Source organism: Eucyclogobius newberryi, unplaced genomic scaffold (genome assembly GCF_026437365.1).
Source record: "Eucyclogobius newberryi isolate DKJ021-1_F unplaced genomic scaffold, fEucNew1.0.hap1 SCAF_311, whole genome shotgun sequence".
NCBI lineage: Eukaryota > Metazoa > Chordata > Actinopteri > Gobiiformes > Gobiidae > Eucyclogobius > Eucyclogobius newberryi.
In genome coordinates this window covers 37,887-61,667 of record NW_027315959.1, presented here as the reverse complement: position 1 = coordinate 61,667, position 23,781 = coordinate 37,887, and the positions used below count along the sequence as shown (strand labels likewise).

Here is a 23,781-nt window from a genome sequence, read left to right as displayed (position 1 = left end):
AGAACATGCCACGACCCCTGCAGAGAACATGCCACGACCCCTGCAGAGAACATGTCACGACCCCTGCAGAGCAGAGAACATGTCACGACCCCTGCAGAGCAGAGAACATGTCACGACCCCTGCAGAGAACATGTCACGACCCATGCAGAGAACATGTCACGACCCCTGCAGAGAACATGTCACGACCCCTGCAGAGAACATGCCACGACCCCTGCAGAGAACATGCCACGACCCCTGCAGAGAACATGCCACGACCCCTGCAGAGAACATGCCACGACCCCTGCAGAGAACATGCCACGACCCCTGCAGAGAACATGCCACGACCCCTGCAGAGAACATGCCACGACCCCTGCAGAGAACATGCCACGACCCCTGCAGAGAACATGCCACGACCCCTGCAGAGAACATGCCACGACCCCTGCAGAGAACATGCCACGACCCCTGCAGAGAACATGCCACGACCCCTGCAGAGAACATGCCACGACCCCTGCAGAGAACATGCCACGACCCCTGCAGAGAACATGCCACGACCCCTGCAGAGAACATGCCACGACCCCTGCAGAGAACATGCCACGACCCCTGCAGAGAACATGCCACGACCCCTGCAGAGAACATGCCACGACCCCTGCAGAGAACATGCCACGACCCCTGCAGAGAACATGCCACGACCCCTGCAGAGAACATGCCACGACCCCTGCAGAGAACATGCCACGACCCCTGCAGAGAACATGCCACGACCCCTGCAGAGAACATGCCACGACCCCTGCAGAGCAGAGAACATGTCACGACCCCTGCAGAGCAGAGAACATGTCACGACCCCTGCAGAGCAGAGAACATGTCACGACCCCTGCAGAGAACATGTCACGACCCATGCAGAGAACATGTCACGACCCCTGCAGAGAACATGTCACGACCCCTGCAGAGAACATGTCACAACCCCTGCAGAGAACATGTCACGACCTCTGCAGAGCAGAGAACATGTCACGACCCCTGCAGAGCAGAGAACATGTCACGACCCCTGCAGAGCAGAGAACATGTCACGACCCCTGCAGAGCAGAGAACATGTCACGACCCCTGCAGAGAACATGCCACGACCCCTGCAGAGAACATGCCACGACCCCTGCAGAGAACATGCCACGACCCCTGCAGAGAACATGCCACGACCCCTGCAGAGAACATGCCACGACCCCTGCAGAGAACATGCCACGACCCCTGCAGAGAACATGCCACGACCCCTGCAGAGAACATGCCACGACCCCTGCAGAGAACATGCCACGACCCCTGCAGAGAACATGCCACGACCCCTGCAGAGAACATGCCACGACCCCTGCAGAGAACATGCCACGACCCCTGCAGAGAACATGCCACGACCCCTGCAGAGAACATGCCACGACCCCTGCAGAGAACATGCCACGACCCCTGCAGAGAACATGCCACGACCCCTGCAGAGAACATGCCACGACCCCTGCAGAGAACATTCCACGACCCCTGCAGAGAACATGTCACGACCCCTGCAGAGAACATGTCACGACCCCTGCAGAGCAGAGAACATGTCACGACCCCTGCAGAGCAGAGAACATGTCACGACCCCTGCAGAGAACATGTCACGACCCCTGCAGAGCAGAGAACATGTCACGACCCCTGCAGAGCAGAGAACATGCCACGACCCCTGCAGAGCAGAGAACATGCCACGACCCCTGCAGAGCAGAGAACATGCCACGACCCCTGCAGAGCTGAGAACATGCCACGACCCCTGCAGAGAACATGCCACGACCCCTGCAGAGAACATGCCACGACCCCTGCAGAGAACATGCCACGACCCCTGCAGAGAACATGCCACGACCCCTGCAGAGAACATGCCACGACCCCTGCAGAGAACATGCCACGACCCCTGCAGAGAACATGCCACGACCCCTGCAGAGAACATGCCACGACCCCTGCAGAGAACATGCCACGACCCCTGCAGAGAACATGTCACGACCCCTGCAGAGAACATGTCACGACCCCTGCAGAGCAGAGAACATGTCACGACCCCTGCAGAGCAGAGAACATGTCACGACCCCTGCAGTGCAGAGAACATGTCACGACCCCTGCAGAGAACATGTCACGACCCCTGCAGAGAACATGTCACGACCCCTGCAGAGAACATGTCACGACCCCTGCAGAGAACATGTCACGACCCCTGCAGAGAACATGTCACGACCCCTGCAGAGAACATGTCACGACCCCTGCAGAGAACATGTCACGACCCCTGCAGAGCAGAGAACATGCCACGACCCCTGCAGAGAACATGCCACGACCCCTGCAGAGAACATGCCACGACCCCTGCAGAGAACATGCCACGACCCCTGCAGAGAACATGCCACGACCCCTGCAGAGAACATGCCACGACCCCTGCAGAGAACATGCCACGACCCCTGCAGAGAACATGCCACGACCCCTGCAGAGAACATGCCACGACCCCTGCAGAGAACATGCCACGACCCCTGCAGAGAACATGCCACGACCCCTGCAGAGAACATGCCACGACCCCTGCAGAGAACATGCCACGACCCCTGCAGAGAACATGCCACGACCCCTGCAGAGAACATGCCACGACCCCTGCAGAGAACATGCCACGACCCCTGCAGAGAACATGCCACGACCCCTGCAGAGAACATGCCACGACCCCTGCAGAGAACATGCCACGACCCCTGCAGAGAACATGCCACGACCCCTGCAGAGAACATGCCACGACCCCTGCAGAGAACATGCCACGACCCCTGCAGAGAACATGCCACGACCCCTGCAGAGAACATGCCACGACCCCTGCAGAGAACATGTCACGACCCCTGCAGAGAACATGCCACGACCCCTGCAGAGCAGAGAACATGCCACGACCCATGCAGAGCAGAGAACATGCCACGACCCCTGCAGAGAACATGCCACGACCCCTGCAGAGAACATGCCACGACCCCTGCAGAGAACATGCCACGACCCCTGCAGAGAACATGCCACGACCCCTGCAGAGAACATGCCACGACCCCTGCAGAGAACATGCCACGACCCCTGCAGAGAACATGCCACGACCCCTGCAGAGAACATGCCACGACCCCTGCAGAGCTGAGAACATGCCACGACCCCTGCAGAGAACATGCCACGACCCCTGCAGAGAACATGCCACGACCCCTGCAGAGAACATGCCACGACCCCTGCAGAGAACATGCCACGACCCCTGCAGAGAACATGCCACGACCCCTGCAGAGAACATGCCACGACCCCTGCAGAGAACATGCCACGACCCCTGCAGAGAACATGCCACGACCCCTGCAGAGAACATGCCACGACCCCTGCAGAGAACATGCCACGACCCCTGCAGAGAACATGTCACGACCCCTGCAGAGAACATGCCACGACCCCTGCAGAGAACATGCCACGACCCCTGCAGAGAACATGCCACGACCCCTGCAGAGAACATGTCACGACCCCTGCAGAGAACATGTCACGACCCCTGCAGAGAACATGTCACGACCCCTGCAGAGAACATGCCACGACCCCTGCAGAGAACATGCCACGACCCCTGCAGAGAACATGCCACGACCCCTGCAGAGAACATGCCACGACCCCTGCAGAGAACATGTCACGACCCCTGCAGAGAACATGTCACGACCCCTGCAGAGAACATGCCACGACCCCTGCAGAGAACATGCCACGACCCCTGCAGAGAACATGCCACGACCCCTGCAGAGAACATGCCACGACCCCTGCAGAGAACATGCCACGACCCCTGCAGAGAACATGCCACGACCCCTGCAGAGAACATGCCACGACCCCTGCAGAGAACATGCCACGACCCCTGCAGAGAACATGTCACGACCCCTGCAGAGAACATGTCACGACCCCTGCAGAGAACATGTCACGACCCCTGCAGAGAACATGTCACGACCCCTGCAGAGAACATGTCACGACCCCTGCAGAGCAGAGAACATGTCACGACCCCTGCAGAGAACATGTCACGACCCCTGCAGAGAACATGTCACGACCCCTGCAGAGAACATGTCACGACCCCTGCAGAGAACATGTCACGACCCCTGCAGAGCAGAGAACATGCCACGACCCCTGCAGAGCTGAGAACATGCCACGACCCCTGCAGAGCAGAGAACATGCCACGACCCCTGCAGAGAACATGCCACGACCCCTGCAGAGAACATGCCACGACCCCTGCAGAGAACATGCCACGACCCCTGCAGAGAACATGCCACGACCCCTGCAGAGAACATGCCACGACCCCTGCAGAGAACATGCCACGACCCCTGCACAGAACATGTCACGACCCCTGCAGAGAACATGCCACGACCCCTGCAGAGAACATGCCACGACCCCTGCAGAGAACATGCCACGACCCCTGCAGAGAACATGCCACGACCCCTGCAGAGAACATGCCACGACCCCTGCAGAGAACATGCCACGACCCCTGCAGAGAACATGCCACGACCCCTGCAGAGAACATGCCACGACCCCTGCAGAGAACATGCCACGACCCCTGCAGAGAACATGCCACGACCCCTGGTTCACGACCCCTGCAGAGAACATGTCACGACCCCTGCAGAGAACATGTCACGACCCCTGCAGAGAACATGTCACGACCCCTGCAGAGAACATGTCACGACCCCTGCGGAGAACATGCCACGACCCCTGCGGAGAACATGCCACGACCCCTGCGGAGAACATGCCACGACCCCTGCGGAGAACATGCCACGACCCCTGCGGAGAACATGCCACGACCCCTGCGGAGAACATGCCACGACCCCTGCGGAGAACATGCCACGACCCCTGCAGAGAACATGCCACGACCCCTGCAGAGAACATGCCACGACCCCTGCACAGAACATGTCACGACCCCTGCAGAGAACATGCCACGACCCCTGCAGAGAACATGCCACGACCCCTGCAGAGAACATGCCACGACCCCTGCAGAGAACATGCCACGACCCCTGCAGAGAACATGCCACGACGACCCCTGCAGAGAACATGCCACGACCCCTGCAGAGAACATGCCACGACCCCTGCAGAGAACATGCCACGACCCCTGCAGAGAACATGCCACGACCCCTGCATGTTCACATGCCACGACCCCTGCATGTTCACATGCCACGACCCCTGCAGAGAACATGCCACGACCCCTGCAGAGAACATGCCACGACCCCTGCAGAGAACATGCCACGACCCCTGCAGAGAACATGCCACGACCCCTGCAGAGAACATGCCACGACCCCTGCAGAGAACATGCCACGACCCCTGCAGAGAACATGCCACGACCCCTGCAGAGAACATGCCACGACCCCTGCAGAGAACATGCCACGACCCCTGCAGAGAACATGCCACGACCCCTGCAGAGAACATGCCACGACCCCTGCAGAGAACATGCCACGACCCCTGCAGAGAACATGCCACGACCCCTGCAGAGAACATGCCACGACCCCTGCACAGAACATGCCACGACCCCTGCACAGAACATGCCACGACCCCTGCAGAGAACATGTCACGACCCCTGCAGAGAACATGCCACGACCCCTGCAGAGAACATGCCACGACCCCTGCAGAGAACATGCCACGACCCCTGCAGAGAACATGCCACGACCCCTGCAGAGAACATGCCACGACCCCTGCAGAGAACATGCCACGACCCCTGCAGAGAACATGCCACGACCCCTGCAGAGAACATGCCACGACCCCTGCAGAGAACATGCCACGACCCCTGCAGAGAACATGCCACGACCCCTGCAGAGAACATGCCACGACCCCTGCAGAGAACATGCCACGACCCCTGCAGAGAACATGCCACGACCCCTGCAGAGAACATGTCACGACCCCTGCAGAGAACATGCAGGGGTCCAGAGAACATGCCACGACCCCTGCAGAGAACATGCCACGACCCCTGCTGAGAACATGCCACGACCCCTGCAGAGAACATGTCACGACCCCTGCAGAGAACATGCAGGGGTCCAGAGAACATGTCACGACCCCTGCAGAGAACATGCCACGACCCCTGCAGAGAACATGCCACGACCCCTGCAGAGAACATGCCACGACCCCTGCAGAGAACATGTCACGACCCCTGCAGAGAACATGCCACGACCCCTGCAGAGAACATGCCACGACCCCTGCAGAGAACATGCCACGACCCCTGCAGAGAACATGCCACGACCCCTGCAGAGAACATGCCACGACCCCTGCAGAGAACATGCCACGACCCCTGCAGAGAACATGCCACGACCCCTGCAGAGAACATGCCACGACCCCTGCAGAGAACATGCCACGACCCCTGCAGAGAACATGCCACGACCCCTGCAGAGAACATGTCACGACCCCTGCAAAAAACATGTCACGACCCCTGCAGAGAACATGTCACGACCCCTGCAGAGAACATGTCACGACCCCTGCAGAGAACATGTCACGACCCCTGCAGAGCAGAGAACATGTCACGACCCCTGCAGAGAACATGTCACGACCCCTGCAGAGAACATGTCACGACCCCTGCAGAGAACATGTCACGACCCCTGCAGAGAACATGTCACGACCCCTGCAGAGAACATGTCACGACCCCTGCAGAGAACATGTCACGACCCCTGCAGAGAACATGTCACGACCCCTGCAGAGAACATGTCACGACCCCTGCAGAGCAGAGAACATGCCACGACCCCTGCAGAGCTGAGAACATGCCACGACCCCTGCAGAAAACATGCCACGACCCCTGCAGAGAACATGCCACGACCCTGCAGAGAACATGCCACGACCCCTGCAGAAAACATGCCACGACCCCTGCAGAGAACATGCCACGACCCCTGCAGAGAACATGCCACGACCCTGCAGAGAACATGCCACGACCCCTGCAGAGAACATGCCACGACCACTGCAGAGCAGAGAACATGCCACGACCCCTGCAGAGCAGAGAACATGTCACGACCCCTGCAGAGAACATGTCACGACCCCTGCAGAGAACATGCCACGACCCCTGCAGAGAACATGCCACGACCCCTGCAGAGAACATGTCACGACCCCTGCAGAGAACATGTCACGACCCCTGCAGAGAACATGCCACGACCCCTGCAGAGAACATGCCACGACCCCTGCAGAGAACATGCCACGACCCCTGCAGAGAACATGCCACGACCCCTGCAGAGAACATGCCACGACCCCTGCAGAGAACATGCCACGACCCCTGCAGAGAACATGCCACGACCCCTGCAGAGAACATGCCACGACCCCTGCAGAGAACATGCCACGACCCCTGCAGAGAACATGCCACGACCCCTGCAGAGAACATGTCACGACCCCTGCAGAGAACATGTCACGACCCCTGCAGAGAACATGTCACGACCCCTGCAGAGAACATGTCACGACCCCTGCAGAGAACATGTCACGACCCCTGCAGAGAACATGTCACGACCCCTGCAGAGAACATGTCACGACCCCTGCAGAGCAGAGAACATGCCACGACCCCTGCAGAGCAGAGAACATGCCACGACCCCTGCAGAGCTGAGAACATGCCACGACCCCTGCAGAGAACATGCCACGACCCCTGCAGAGAACATGCCACGACCCCTGCAGAGAACATGCCACGACCCCTGCAGAGAACATGCCACGACCCCTGCAGAGAACATGCCACGACCCCTGCAGAGAACATGCCACGACCCCTGCAGAGAACATGCCACGACCCCTGCAGAGAACATGCCACGACCCCTGCAGAGAACATGCCACGACCCCTGCAGAGAACATGTCACGACCCCTGCAGAGAACATGTCACGACCCCTGCAGAGAACATGTCACGACCCCTTCAGAGAACATGTCACGACCCCTGCAGAGAACATGCCACGACCCCTGCAGAGAACATGCCACGACCCCTGCAGAGAACATGCCACGACCCCTGCAGAGAACATGCCACGACCCCTGCAGAGAACATGCCACGACCCCTGAAGAGAACATGTCACGACCCCTGCAGAGAACATGTCACGACCCCTGCAGAGAACATGCCACGACCCCTGCAGAGAACATGCCACGACCCCTGCAGAGAACATGCCACGACCCCTGCAGAGAACATGTCACGACCCCTGCAGAGAACATGCCAAGACCCCTGCAGAGAACATGCCACGACCCCTGCAGAGAACATGTCAAGACCCCTGCAGAGAACATGCCACGACCCCTGCAGAGAACATGCCACGACCCCTGCAGAGAACATGTCACGACCCCTGCAGAGAACATGTCACGACCCCTGCAGAGAACATGTCACGACCCCTGCAGAGAACATGCCACGACCCCTGCAGAGAACATGTCACGACCCCTGCAGAGAACATGCCACGACCCCTGCAGAGAACATGCCACGACCCCTGCAGAGAACATGCCACGACCCCTGCAGAGAACATGTCACGACCCCTGCAGAGAACATGCCACGACCCCTGCAGAGAACATGCCACGACCCCTGCAGAGAACATGTCACGACCCCTGCAGAGCAGAGAACATGCCACGACCCCTGCAGAGCAGAGAACATGTCACGACCCCTGCAGAGCAGAGAACATGTCACGACCACTGCAGAGCAGAGAACATGCCACGACCCCTGCAGAGCAGAGAACATGCCACGACCCCTGCAGAGAACATGTCACGACCCCTGCAGAGCAGAGAACATGTCACGACCCCTGCAGAGAACATGTCACGACCCCTGCAGAGCAAAGAACATGCCACGACCCCTGCAGAGAACATGCCACGACCCCTGCAGAGAACATGCCACGACCCCTACAGAGAACATGCCACGACCCCTGCAGAGAACATGCCACGACCCCTGCAGAGAACATGTCACGACCCCTGCAGAGAACATGTCACGACCCCTGCAGAGAACATGTCACGACCCCTGCAGAGAACATGCCACGATCCCTGGTTCACGACCCCTGCAGAGAACATGTCACGACCCCTGCAGAGAACATGTCACGACCCCTGCAGAGAACATGTCACGACCCCTGCAGAGAACATGTCACGACCCCTGCAGAGAACATGTCACGACCCCTGCAGAGAACATGCCACGACCCCTGCAGAGAACATGCCACGACCCCTGCAGAGAACATGCCACGACCCCTGCAGAGAACATGCCACGACCCCTGCAGAGAACATGCCACGACCCCTGCAGAGAACATGCCACGACCCCTGCAGAGAACATGCCACGACCCCTGCAGAGAACATGCCACGACCCCTGCAGAGAACATGCCACGACCCCTGCAGAGAACATGCCACGACCCCTGCAGAGAACATGCCACGACCCCTGCAGAGAACATGCCACGACCCCTGCAGAGAACATGCCACGACCCCTGCAGAGAACATGCCACGACCCCTGCAGAGAACATGCCACGACCCCTGCAGAGAACATGCCACGACCCCTGCAGAGAACATGCTACGACCCCTGCATGTTCACATGCCACGACCCCTGCAGAGAACATGCCACGACCCCTGCAGAGAACATGCCACGACCCCTGCAGAGAACATGCCACGACCCCTGCAGAGAACATGCCACGACCCCTGCAGAGAACATGTCACGACCCCTGCAGAGAACATGCAGGGGTCCAGAGAACATGCCACGACCCCTGCAGAGAACATGCCACGACCCCTGCAGAGAACATGCCACGACCCCTGCAGAGAACATGTCACGACCCCTGCAGAGAACATGCAGGGGTCCAGAGAACATGTCACGACCCCTGCAGAGAACATGCCACGACCCCTGCAGAGAACATGCCACGACCCCTGCAGAGAACATGCCACGACCCCTGCAGAGAACATGTCACGACCCCTTCAGAGAACATGCCACGACCCCTGCAGAGAACATGCCACGACCCCTGCAGAGAACATGCCACGACCCCTGCAGAGAACATGCCACGACCCCTGCAGAGAACATGCCACGACCCCTGCAGAGAACATGCCACGACCCCTGCAGAGAACATGCCACGACCCCTGCAGAGAACATGTCACGACCCCTGCAGAGAACATGCCACGACCCCTGCAGAGAACATGCCACGACTCCTGCAGAGAACATGCCACGACCCCTGCAGAGAACATGCCACGACCCCTGCAGAGAACATGCCACGACCCCTGCAGAGAACATGCCACGACCCCTGCAGAGAACATGTCAAGACCCCTGCAGAGAACATGCCACGACCCCTGCAGAGAACATGCCACGACCCCTGCAGAGAACATGCCACGACCCCTGCAGAGAACATGCCACGACCCCTGCAGAGAACATGTCACGACCCCTGCAGAGAACATGTCACGACCCCTGCAGAGAACATGCCACGACCCCTGCAGAGAACATGTCACGACCCCTGCAGAGAACATGCCACGACCCCTGCAGAGAACATGCCACGACCCCTGCAGAGAACATGCCACGACCCCTGCAGAGAACATGTCACGACCCCTGCAGAGAACATGCCACGACCCCTGCAGAGAACATGCCACGACCCCTGCAGAGAACATGTCACGACCCCTGCAGAGCAGAGAACATGCCACGACCCCTGCAGAGCAGAGAACATGTCACGACCCCTGCAGAGCAGAGAACATGTCACGACCACTGCAGAGCAGAGAACATGCCACGACCCCTGCAGAGCAGAGAACATGCCACGACCCCTGCAGAGAACATGTCACGACCCCTGCAGAGCAGAGACCATGTCACGACCCCTGCAGAGCAGAGACCATGTCACGACCCCTGCAGAGAACATGTCACGACCCCTGCAGAGAACATGCCACGACCCCTGCAGAGAACATGCCACGACCCCTACAGAGAACATGCCACGACCCCTGCAGAGAACATGCCACGACCCCTGCAGAGAACATGTCACGACCCCTGCAGAGAACATGTCACGACCCCTGCAGAGAACATGTCACGACCCCTGCAGAGAACATGCCACGATCCCTGGTTCACGACCCCTGCAGAGAACATGTCACGACCCCTGCAGAGAACATGTCACGACCCCTGCAGAGAACATGTCACGACCCCTGCAGAGAACATGTCACGACCCCTGCAGAGAACATGTCACGACCCCTGCAGAGAACATGTCACGACCCCTGCAGAGAACATGCCACGACCCCTGCAGAGAACATGCCACGACCCCTGCAGAGAACATGCCACGACCCCTGCAGAGAACATGCCACGACCCCTGCAGAGAACATGCCACGACCCCTGCAGAGAACATGCCACGACCCCTGCAGAGAACATGCCACGACCCCTGCACAGAACATGCCACGACCCCTGCACAGAACATGCCACGACCCCTGCACAGAACATGTCACGATCCCTGCAGAGAACATGTCACGACCCCTGCAGAGAACATGCCACGACCCCTGCAGAGAACATGCCACGACCCCTGCAGAGAACATGCCACGACCCCTGCAGAGAACATGCCACGACCCCTGCAGAGAACATGCCACGACCCCTGCAGAGAACATGCCACGACCCCTGCAGAGAACATGCCACGACCCCTGCATGTTCACATGCCACGACCCCTGCATGTTCACATGCCACGACCCCTGCAGAGAACATGCCACGACCCCTGCAGAGAACATGCTACGACCCCTGCATGTTCACATGCCACGACCCCTGCAGAGAACATGCCACGACCCCTGCAGAGAACATGCCACGACCCCTGCAGAGAACATGCCACGACCCCTGCAGAGAACATGCCACGACCCCTGCAGAGAACATGCCACGACCCCTGCAGAGAACATGTCACGACCCCTGCAGAGAACATGCAGGGGTCCAGAGAACATGCCACGACCCCTGCAGAGAACATGCCACGACCCCTGCAGAGAACATGCCACGACCCCTGCAGAGAACATGTCACGACCCCTGCAGAGAACATGCAGGGGTCCAGAGAACATGTCACGACCCCTGCAGAGAACATGCCACGACCCCTGCAGAGAACATGCCACGACCCCTGCAGAGAACATGCCACGACCCCTGCAGAGAACATGTCACGACCCCTGCAGAGAACATGTCACGACCCCTGCAGAGAACATGTCACGACCCCTGCAGAGCAGAGAACATGTCACGACCCCTGCAGAGCAGAGAACATGTCACGACCCCTGCAGAGAACATGTCACGACCCCTGCAGAGAACATGTCACGACCCCTGCAGAGAACATGTCACGACCCCTGCAGAGAACATGTCACGACCCCTGCAGAGCAGAGAACATGCCACGACCCCTGCAGAGCTGAGAACATGCCACGACCCCTGCAGAGAACATGCCACGACCCCTGCAGAGAACATGTCACGACCCCTGCAGAGAACATGTCACGACCCATGCAGAGAACATGTCACGACCCCTGCAGAGAACATGTCACGACCCCTGCAGAGCAGAGAACATGTCACGACCCCTGCAGAGAACATGTCACGACCCCTGCAGAGAACATGTCACGACCCCTGCAGAGAACATGTCACGACCCCTGCAGAGAACATGTCACGACCCCTGCAGAGCAGAGAACATGCCACGACCCCTGCAGAGCAGAGAACATGCCACGACCCCTGCAGAGCTGAGACCATGCCACGACCCCTGCAGAGAACATGCCACGACCCCTGCAGAGAACATGCCACGACCCCTGCAGAGAACATGCCACGACCCCTGCAGAGAACATGCCACGACCCCTGCAGAGAACATGCCACGACCCCTGCAGAGAACATGCCACGACCCCTGCAGAGAACATGCCACGACCCCTGCAGAGAACATGCCACGACCCCTGCAGAGAACATGCCACGACCCCTGCAGAGAACATGTCACGACCCCTGCAGAGAACATGTCACGACCCCTGCAGAGAACATGTCACGACCCCTTCAGAGAACATGTCACGACCCCTGCAGAGAACATGCCACGACCCCTGCAGAGAACATGCCACGACCCCTGCAGAGAACATGCCACGACCCCTGCAGAGAACATGCCACGACCCCTGCAGAGAACATGCCACGACCCCTGCAGAGAACATGTCACGACCCCTGCAGAGAACATGTCACGACCCCTGCAGAGAACATGCCACGACCCCTGCAGAGAACATGCCACGACCCCTGCAGAGAACATGCCACGACTCCTGCAGAGAACATGCCACGACCCCTGCAGAGAACATGTCACGACCCCTGCAGAGAACATGCCACGACCCCTGCAGAGAACATGCCACGACCCCTGCAGAGAACATGTCAAGACCCCTGCAGAGAACATGCCACGACCCCTGCAGAGAACATGCCACGACCCCTGCAGAGAACATGTCACGACCCCTGCAGAGAACATGTCACGACCCCTGCAGAGAACATGTCACGACCCCTGCAGAGAACATGCCACGACCCCTGCAGAGAACATGTCACGACCCCTGCAGAGAACATGCCACGACCCCTGCAGAGAACATGCCACGACCCCTGCAGAGAACATGCCACGACCCCTGCAGAGAACATGTCACGACCCCTGCAGAGAACATGCCACGACCCCTGCAGAGAACATGCCACGACCCCTGCAGAGAACATGTCACGACCCCTGCAGAGCAGAGAACATGCCACGACCCCTGCAGAGCAGAGAACATGTCACGACCCCTGCAGAGCAGAGAACATGTCACGACCACTGCAGAGCAGAGAACATGCCACGACCCCTGCAGAGCAGAGAACATGCCACGACCCCTGCAGAGAACATGTCACGACCCCTGCAGAGCAGAGAACATGTCACGACCCCTGCAGAGAACAGGTCACGACCCCTGCAGAGCAAAGAACATGCCACGACCCCTGCAGAGAACATGCCACGACCCCTGCAGAGAACATGCCACGACCCCTACAGAGAACATGCCACGACCCCTGCAGAGAACATGCCACGACCCCTGCAGAGAACATGCCACGACCCCTGCAGAGAACATGTCACGACCCCTGCAGAGAACATGTCACGACCCCTGCAGAGAACATGTCACGACCCCTGCAGAGAACATGCCACGATCCCTGGTTCACGACCCCTGCAGAGAACATGTCACGACCCCTGCAGAGAACATGTCACGACCCCTGCAGAGAACATGTCACGACCCCTGCAGAGAACATGTCACGACCCCTGCAGAGAACATGTCACGACCCCTGCAGAGAACATGTCACGACCCCTGCAGAGAACATGCCACGACCCCTGCAGAGAACATGCCACGACCCCTGCAGAGAACATGCCACGACCCCTGCAGAGAACATGCCACGACCCCTGCAGAGAACATGCCACGACCCCTGCAGAGAACATGCCACGACCCCTGCAGAGAACATGCCACGACCCCTGCACAGAACATGCCACGACCCCTGCACAGAACATGTCACGACCCCTGCAGAGAACATGCCACGACCCCTGCAGAGAACATGCCACGACCCCTGCAGAGAAGATGCCACGACCCCTGCAGAGAACATGCCACGACCCCTGCAGAGAACATGCCACGACGACCCCTGCAGAGAACATGCCACGACCCCTGCAGAGAACATGCCACGACCCCTGCATGTTCACATGCCACGACCCCTGCATGTTCACATGCCACGACCCCTGCATGTTCACATGCCACGACCCCTGCAGAGCACATGCCACGACCCCTGCAGAGAACATGCCACGACCCCTGCAGAGAACATGCCACGACCCCTGCAGAGAACATGCCACGACCCCTGCAGAGAACATGCCACGACCCCTGCAGAGAACATGCCACGACCCCTGCAGAGAACATGCCACGACCCCTGCAGAGAACATGCCACGACCCCTGCAGAGAACATGCCACGACCCCTGCAGAGAACATGCCACGACCCCTGCAGAGAACATGCCACGACCCCTGCAGAGAACATGCCACGACCCCTGCACAGAACATGCCACGACCCCTGCAGAGAACATGCCACGACCCCTGCAGAGAACATGCCACGACCCCTGCAGAGAACATGCCACGACCCCTGCAGAGAACATGCCACGACCCCTGCAGAGAACATGCCACGACCCCTGCAGAGAACATGCCACGACCCCTGCAGAGAACATGCCACGACCCCTGCAGAGAACATGCCACGACCCCTGCAGAGAACATGCTACGACCCCTGCATGTTCACATGCCACGACCCCTGCAGAGAACATGCCACGACCCCTGCAGAGAACATGCCACGACCCCTGCAGAGAACATGCCACGACCCCTGCAGAGAACATGCCACGACCCCTGCAGAGAACATGTCACGACCCCTGCAGAGAACATGCAGGGGTCCAGAGAACATGCCACGACCCCTGCAGAGAACATGCCACGACCCCTGCAGAGAACATGCCACGACCCCTGCAGAGAACATGTCACGACCCCTGCAGAGAACATGCAGGGGTCCAGAGAACATGTCACGACCCCTGCAGAGAACATGCCACGACCCCTGCAGAGAACATGCCACGACCCCTGCAGAGAACATGCCACGACCCCTGCAGAGAACATGTCACGACCCCTGCAGAGAACATGTCACGACCCCTGCAGAGAACATGCCACGACCCCTGCAGAGAACATGCCACGACCCCTGCAGAGAACATGCCACGACCCCTGCAGAGAACATGCCACGACCCCTGCAGAGAACATGCCACGACCCCTGCAGAGAACATGCCACGACCCCTGCAGAGAACATGCCACGACCCCTGCAGAGAACATGCCACGACCCCTGCAGAGAACATGCCACGACCCCTGCAGAGAACATGCCACGACCCCTGCAGAGAACATGCCACGACCCCTGCAGAGAACATGCCACGACCCCTGCAGAGAACATGCCACGACCCCTGCAGAGAACATGTCACGACCCCTGCAAAAAACATGTCACGACCCCTGCAGAGAACATGTCACGACCCCTGCAGAGAACATGTCACGACCCCTGCAGAGAACATGTCACGACCCCTGCAGAGCAGAGAACATGTCACGACCCCTGCAGAGCAGAGAACATGTCACGACCCCTGCAGAGAACATGTCACGACCCCTGCAGAGAACATGTCACGACCCCTGCAGAGAACATGTCACGACCCCTGCAGAGAACATGTCACGACCCCTGCAGAGCAGAGAACATGCCACGACCCCTGCAGAGCTGAGAACATGCCACGACCCCTGCAGAAAACATGCCACGACCCCTGCAGAAAACATGCCACGACCCCTGCAGAGAACATGCCACGACCCTGCAGAGAACATGCCACGACCCCTGCAGAGAACATGCCACGACCACTGCAGAGCAGAGAACATGCCACGACCCCTGCAGAGCAGAGAACATGCCACGACCCCTGCAGAGAACATGCCACGACCCCTGCAGAGAACATGCCACGACCCCTGCAGAGAACATGCCACGGCTGCAGAGAACATGTCACGACCCCTGCAGAGAACATGTCACGACCCCTGCAGAGAACATGTCACGACCCCTGCAGAGAACATGCCACGACCCCTGCAGAGAACATGCCACGACCCCTGCAGAGAACATGTCACGACCCCTGCAGAGAACATGCCACGACCCCTGCAGAGAACATGCCACGACCCCTGCAGAGAACATGCCACGACCCCTGCAGAGAACATGTCACGACCCCTGCAGAGAACATGTCACGACCCCTGCAGAGAACATGCCACGACCCCTGCAGAGAACATGTCACGACCCCTGCAGAGCAGCGAACATGTCACGACCCCTGCAGAGCAGAGAACATGTCACGACCCCTGCAGAGCAGAGAACATGCCACGACCCCTGCAGAGAACATGCCACGACCCCTGCAGAGCAGAGAACATGCCACGACCCCTGCAGAGAACATGTCACGACCCCTGCAGAGCAGAGAACATGTCACGACCCCTGCAGAGAACATGTCACGACCCCTGCAGAGAACATGCCACGACCCCTGCAGAGAACATGCCACGACCCCTGCAGAGAACATGCCACGACCCCTGCAGAGAACATGTCACGACCCCTGCAGAGAACATGCCACGATCCCTGGTTCACGACCCCTGCAGAGAACATGTCACGACCCCTGCAGAGAACATGTCACGACCCCTGCAGAGCAGAGAACATGTCACGACCCCTGCAGAGAACATGTCACGACCCCTGCAGAGAACATACCACGACCCCTGCAGAGAACATGCCACGACCCCTGCAGAGAACATGCCACGACCCCTGCAGAGAACATGCCACGACCCCTGCAGAGAACATGCCACGACCCCTGCAGAGAACATGCCACGACCCCTGCAGAGAACATGTCACGACCCCTGCAGAGAACATGTCACGACCCCTGCAGAGAACATGCCACGACCCCTGCAGAGAACATGTCACGACCCCTGCAGAGAACATGCCACGACCCCTGCAGAGAACATGTCACGACCCCTGCAGAGCAGCGAACATGTCACGACCCCTGCAGAGCAGAGAACATGCCACGACCCCTGCAGAGAACATGCCACGACCCCTGCAGAGCAGAGAACATGCCACGACCCCTGCAGAGAACATGTCACGACCCCTGCAGAGCAGAGAACATGTCACGACCCCTGCAGAGAACATGTCACGACCCCTGCAGAGAACATGCCACGACCCCTGCAGAGAACATGCCACGACCCCTGCAGAGAACATGCCACGACCCCTGCAGAGAACATGCCACGACCCCTACAGAGAACATGTCACGACCCCTGCAGAGAACATGTCACGACCCCTGCAGAGAACATGCCACGATCCCTGGTTCACGACCCCTGCAGAGAACATGTCACGACCCCTGCAGAGAACATGCCACGATCCCTGGTTCACGACCCCTGCAGAGAACATGTCACGACCCCTGCAGAGAACATGTCACGACCCCTGCAGAGAACATGCCACGACCCCTGCAGAGAACATGCCACGACCCCTGCAGAGAACATGCCACGACCCCTGCAGAGAACATGTCACGACCCCTGCAGAGAACATGTCACGACCCCTTCAGAGAACATGTCACGACCCCTGCAGAGAACATGTCACGACCCCTGCAGAGCAGAGAACATGCCACGACCCCTGCAGAGCAGAGAACATGCCACGACCCCTGCAGAGAACATGCCACGACCCCTGCAGAGAACATGCCACGACCCCTGCAGAGAACATGCCACGACCCCTGCAGAGAACATGCCACGACCCCTGCAGAGAACATGCCACGACCCCTGCAGAGAACATGCCACGACCACTGCAGAGCAGAGAACATGTCACGACCCCTGCAGAGCAGAGAACATGTCACGACCCCTGCAGAGCAGAGAACATGCCACGACCCCTGCAGAGAACATGCCACGACCCCTGCAGAGAACATGCCACGACCCCTGCAGAGAACATGACACGACCCCTGCAGAGAACATGCCACGACCCCTGCAGAGAACATGCCACGACCCCTGCAGAGAACATGCCACGACCCCTGCAGAGAACATGCCACGACCCCTGCAGAGAACATGCCACGACCCCTGCAGAGAACATGCCACGACCCCTGCAGAGAACATGCCACGACCCCTGCAGAGAACATGCCACGACCCCTGCAGAGAACATGCCACGACCCCTGCAGAGAACATGCCACGACCCCTGCAGAGAACATGCCACGACCCCTGCAGAGAACATGCCACGACCCCTGCAGAGAACATGCCACGACCCCTGCAGAGAACATGCCACGACCCCTGCAGAGAACATGCCACGACCCCTGCAGAGAACATGCCACGACCCCTGCAGAGAACATGCCACGACCCCTGCAGAGAACATGCCACGACCCCTGCAGAGAACATGTCACGACCCCTGCAGAGAACATGTCACGACCCCTGCAGAGAACATGTCACGACCCCTGCAGAGAACATGTCACGACCCCTGCAGAGAACATGTCACGACCCCTGCAGAGAACATGCCACGACCCCTGCAGAGAACATGCCACGAGCCCTGCAGAGAACATGCCACGACCCCTGCAGAGAACATGCCACGACCCCTGCAGAGAACATGTCACGACCCCTGCAGAGAACATGCCACGACCCCTGTCCGACCCCTGCAGAGAACATGTCACGACCCCTGCAGAGAACATGTCACGACCCCTGCAGAGAACATGTCACGACCCCTGCAGAGCAGAGAACATGCCACGACCCCTGCAGAGAACATGCCACGACCCCTGCAGAGAACATGTCACGACCCCTGCAGAGAACATGTCACGACCCCTGCAGAGAACATGTCACGACCCCTGCAGAGAACATGTCACGACCCCTGCAGAGAACATGTCACGACCCCTGCAGAGAACATGTCACGACCCCTGCAGAGAACATGTCACGACCCCTGCAGAGAACATGTCACGACCCCTGCAGAGAACATGTCACGACCCCTGCAGAGCAGAGAACATGTCACGACCCCTGCAGAGCAGAGAACATGTCACGACCCCTGCAGAGAACATGTCACGACCCCTGCAGAGAACATGTCACGACCCCTGCAGAGCAGAGAACATGTCACGACCCCTGCAGAGCAGAGAACATGCCACGACCCCTGCAGAGCAGAGAACATGCCACGACCCCTGCAGAGCTGAGAACATGCCACGACCCCTGCAGAGAACATGCCACGACCCCTGCAGAGAACATGCCACGACCCCTGCAGAGAACATGCCACGACCCCTGCAGAGAACATGCCACGACCCCTGCAGAGAACATGCCACGACCCCTGCAGAGAACATGCCACGACCCCTGCAGAGAACATGCCACGACCCCTGCAGAGAACATGCCACGACCCCTGCAGAGAACATGTCACGACCCCTGCAGAGAACATGCCACGACCCCTGCAGAGAACATGCCACGACCCCTGCAGAGAACATGTCACGACCCCTGCAGAGAACATGTCACGACCCCTGCAGAGAACATGTCACGACCCCTGCAGAGAACATGTCACGACCCCTGCAGAGCAGAGAACATGTCACGACCCCTGCAGAGCAGAGAACATGTCACGACCCCTGCAGAGAACATGTCACGACCCCTGCAGAGAACATGTCACGACCCCTGCAGAGAACATGTCACGACCCCTGCAGAGAACATGTCACGACCCCTGCAGAGAACATGTCACGACCCCTGCAGAGAACATGTCACGACCCCTGCAGAGCAGAGAACATGTCACGACCCCTGCAGAGCAGAGAACATGCCACGACCCCTGCAGAGCTGAGAACATGCCACGACCCCTGCAGAAAACATGCCACGACCCCTGCAGAGAACATGCCACGACCCCTGCAGAGAACATGCCACGACCCCTGCAGAGAACATGCCACGACCCCTGCAGAGAACATGCCACGACCCCTGCAGAGAACATGCCACGACCCCTGCAGAGAACATGCCACGACCCCTGCAGAGAACATGCCACGACCCCTGCAGAGAACATGCCACGACCCCTGCAGAGAACATGCCACGACCCCTGCAGAGAACATGCCACGACCCCTGCAGAGAACATGCCACGACCCCTGCAGAGAACATGCCACGACCCCTGCAGAGAACATGTCACGACCCCTGCAGAGAACATGTCACGACCCCTGCAGAGAACATGTCACGACCCCTGCAGAGAACATGCCACGACCCCTGCAGAGAACATGCCACGACCCCTGCAGAGAACATGCCACGACCCCTGCAGAGAACATGCCACGACCCCTGCAGAGAACATGCCACGAACCCTGCAGAGAACATGCCACGACCCCTGCAGAGCAGAGAACATGTCACGAGCCCTGCAGAGCAGAGAACATGTCACGACCCCTGCAGAGCAGAGAACATGTCACGACCCCTGCAGAGCAGAGAACATGTCACGACCCCTGCAGAGCAGAGAACATGCCACGACCCCTGCAGAGAACATGCCACGACCCCTGCAGAGAACATGCCACGACCCCTGCAGAGAACATGCCACGACCCCTGCAGAGAACATGCCACGACCCCTGCAGAGAACATGTCACGACCCCTGCAGAGCAGAGAACATGTCACGACCTCTGCAGAGAACATGTCACGACCCCTGCAGAGAACATGCCACGACCCCTGCAGAGAACATGCCACGACCCCTGCAGAGAACATGCCACGACCCCTGCAGAGAACATGTCACGACCCCTGCAGAGAACATGTCACGACCCCTGCAGAGAACATGTCACGACCCCTGCAGAGAACATGTCACGACCCCTGCAGAGAACATGTCACGACCCCTGCAGAGAACATGCCACGATCCCTGGTTCACGACCCCTGCAGAGAACATGTCACGACCCCTGCAGAGAACATGTCACGACCCCTGCAGAACATGTCACGACCCCTGCAGAGAACATGCCACGACCACTGCAGAGCAGAGAACATGTCACGACCCCTGCAGAGCAGAGAACATGCCACGACCCCTGCAGAGAACATGCCACGACCCCTGCAGAGAACATGCCACGACCCCTGCAGAGAACATGCCACGACCCCTGCAGAGCAGAGAACATGCCACGACCCCTGCAGAGAACATGCCACGACCCCTGCAGAGAACATGCCACGACCCCTGCAGAGAACATGCCACGACCCCTGCAGAGAACATGTCACGACCCCTGCAGAGAACATGTCACGACCCCTGCAGAGAACATGCCACGACCCCTGCAGAGAACATGCCACGACCCCTGCAGAGAACATGCCACGACCCCTGCAGAGAACATGCCACGACCCCTGCAGAGAACATGCCACGACCCCTGCAGAGAACATGTCACGACCCCTGCAGAGAACATGTCACGACCCCTGCAGAGAACATGTCACGACCCCTGCAGAGAACATGCCACGACCCCTGCAGAGAACATGCCACGACCCCTGCAGAGAACATGCCACGACCCCTGCAGAGAACATGCCACGACCCCTGCAGAGAACATGTCACGACCCCTGCAGAGAACATGTCACGACCCCTGCAGAGAACATGTCACGACCCCTGCAGAGAACATGTCACGACCCCTGCAGAGAACATGTCACGACCCCTGCAGAGAACATGCCACGACCCCTGCAGAGAACATGCCACGACCCCTGCAGAGAACATGTCACGACCCCTGCAGAGAACATGCCACGACCCCTGCAGAGAACATGCCACGACCCCTGCAGAGAACATGTCACGACCCCTGCAGAGAACATGTCACGACCCCTGCAGAGAACATGTCACGACCCCTGCAGAGAACATGTCAAGACCCCTGCAGAGAACATGCCAAGACCCCTGCAGAGAACATGCCACGACCCCTGCAGAGAACATGCCACGACCCCTGCAGAGAACATGTCACGACCCCTGCAGAGAACATGTCACGACCCCTGCAGAGAACATGTCACGACCCCTGCAGAGAACATGCCACGACCCCTGCAGAGAACATGCCACGACCCCTGCAGAGAACATGCCACGACCCCTGCAGAGAACATGCCACGACCCCTGCAGAGAACATGTCACGACCCCTGCAGAGAACATGTCACGACCCCTGCAGAGAACATGTCACGACCCCTGCAGAGAACATGCCACGACCCCTGCAGAGAACATGCCACGACCCCTGCAGAGAACATGCCACGACCCCTGCAGAGAACATGCCACGACCCCTGCAGAGAACATGCCACGAACCCTGCAGAGAACATGCCACGACCCCTGCAGAGCAGAGAACATGTCACGAGCCCTGCAGAGCAGAGAACATGTCACGACCCCTGCAGAGCAGAGAACATGTCACGACCCCTGCAGAGCAGAGAACATGTCACGACCCCTGCAGAGCAGAGAACATGCCACGACCCCTGCAGAGAACATGCCACGACCCCTGCAGAGAACATGCCACGACCCCTGCAGAGAACATGCCACGACCCCTGCAGAGAACATGCCACGACCCCTGCAGAGAACATGTCACGACCCCTGCAGAGCAGAGAACATGTCACGACCTCTGCAGAGAACATGTCACGACCCCTGCAGAGAACATGCCACGACCCCTGCAGAGAACATGCCACGACCCCTGCAGAGAACATGCCACGACCCCTGCAGAGAACATGTCACGACCCCTGCAGAGAACATGTCACGACCCCTGCAGAGAACATGTCACGACCCCTGCAGAGAACATGTCACGACCCCTGCAGAGAACATGTCACGACCCCTGCAGAGAACATGCCACGATCCCTGGTTCACGACCCCTGCAGAGAACATGTCACGACCCCTGCAGAGAACATGTCACGACCCCTGCAGAACATGTCACGACCCCTGCAGAGAACATGCCACGACCACTGCAGAGCAGAGAACATGTCACGACCCCTGCAGAGCAGAGAACATGCCACGACCCCTGCAGAGAACATGCCACGACCCCTGCAGAGAACATGCCACGACCCCTGCAGAGAACATGCCACGACCCCTGCAGAGCAGAGAACATGCCACGACCCCTGCAGAGAACATGCCACGACCCCTGCAGAGAACATGCCACGACCCCTGCAGAGAACATGCCACGACCCCTGCAGAGAACATGTCACGACCCCTGCAGAGAACATGTCACGACCCCTGCAGAGAACATGCCACGACCCCTGCAGAGAACATGCCACGACCCCTGCAGAGAACATGCCACGACCCCTGCAGAGAACATGCCACGACCCCTGCAGAGAACATGCCACGACCCCTGCAGAGAACATGTCACGACCCCTGCAGAGAACATGTCACGACCCCTGCAGAGAACATGTCACGACCCCTGCAGAGAACATGCCACGACCCCTGCAGAGAACATGCCACGACCCCTGCAGAGAACATGCCACGACCCCTGCAGAGAACATGCCACGACCCCTGCAGAGAACATGTCACGACCCCTGCAGAGA

At 59.2% G+C, this 23,781-nt stretch overlaps 1 protein-coding gene across 1 annotated transcript in view; it reads right to left on the bottom strand.

Moving 5' to 3' along the window:
* The window catches only part of LOC140374781 (syntaxin-18-like), a 57,038-nt gene that overhangs the window by 10,732 nt on the left and 22,525 nt on the right, over positions 1-23,781 (bottom strand). The gene's annotated exons all lie outside the window — the stretch shown is intronic.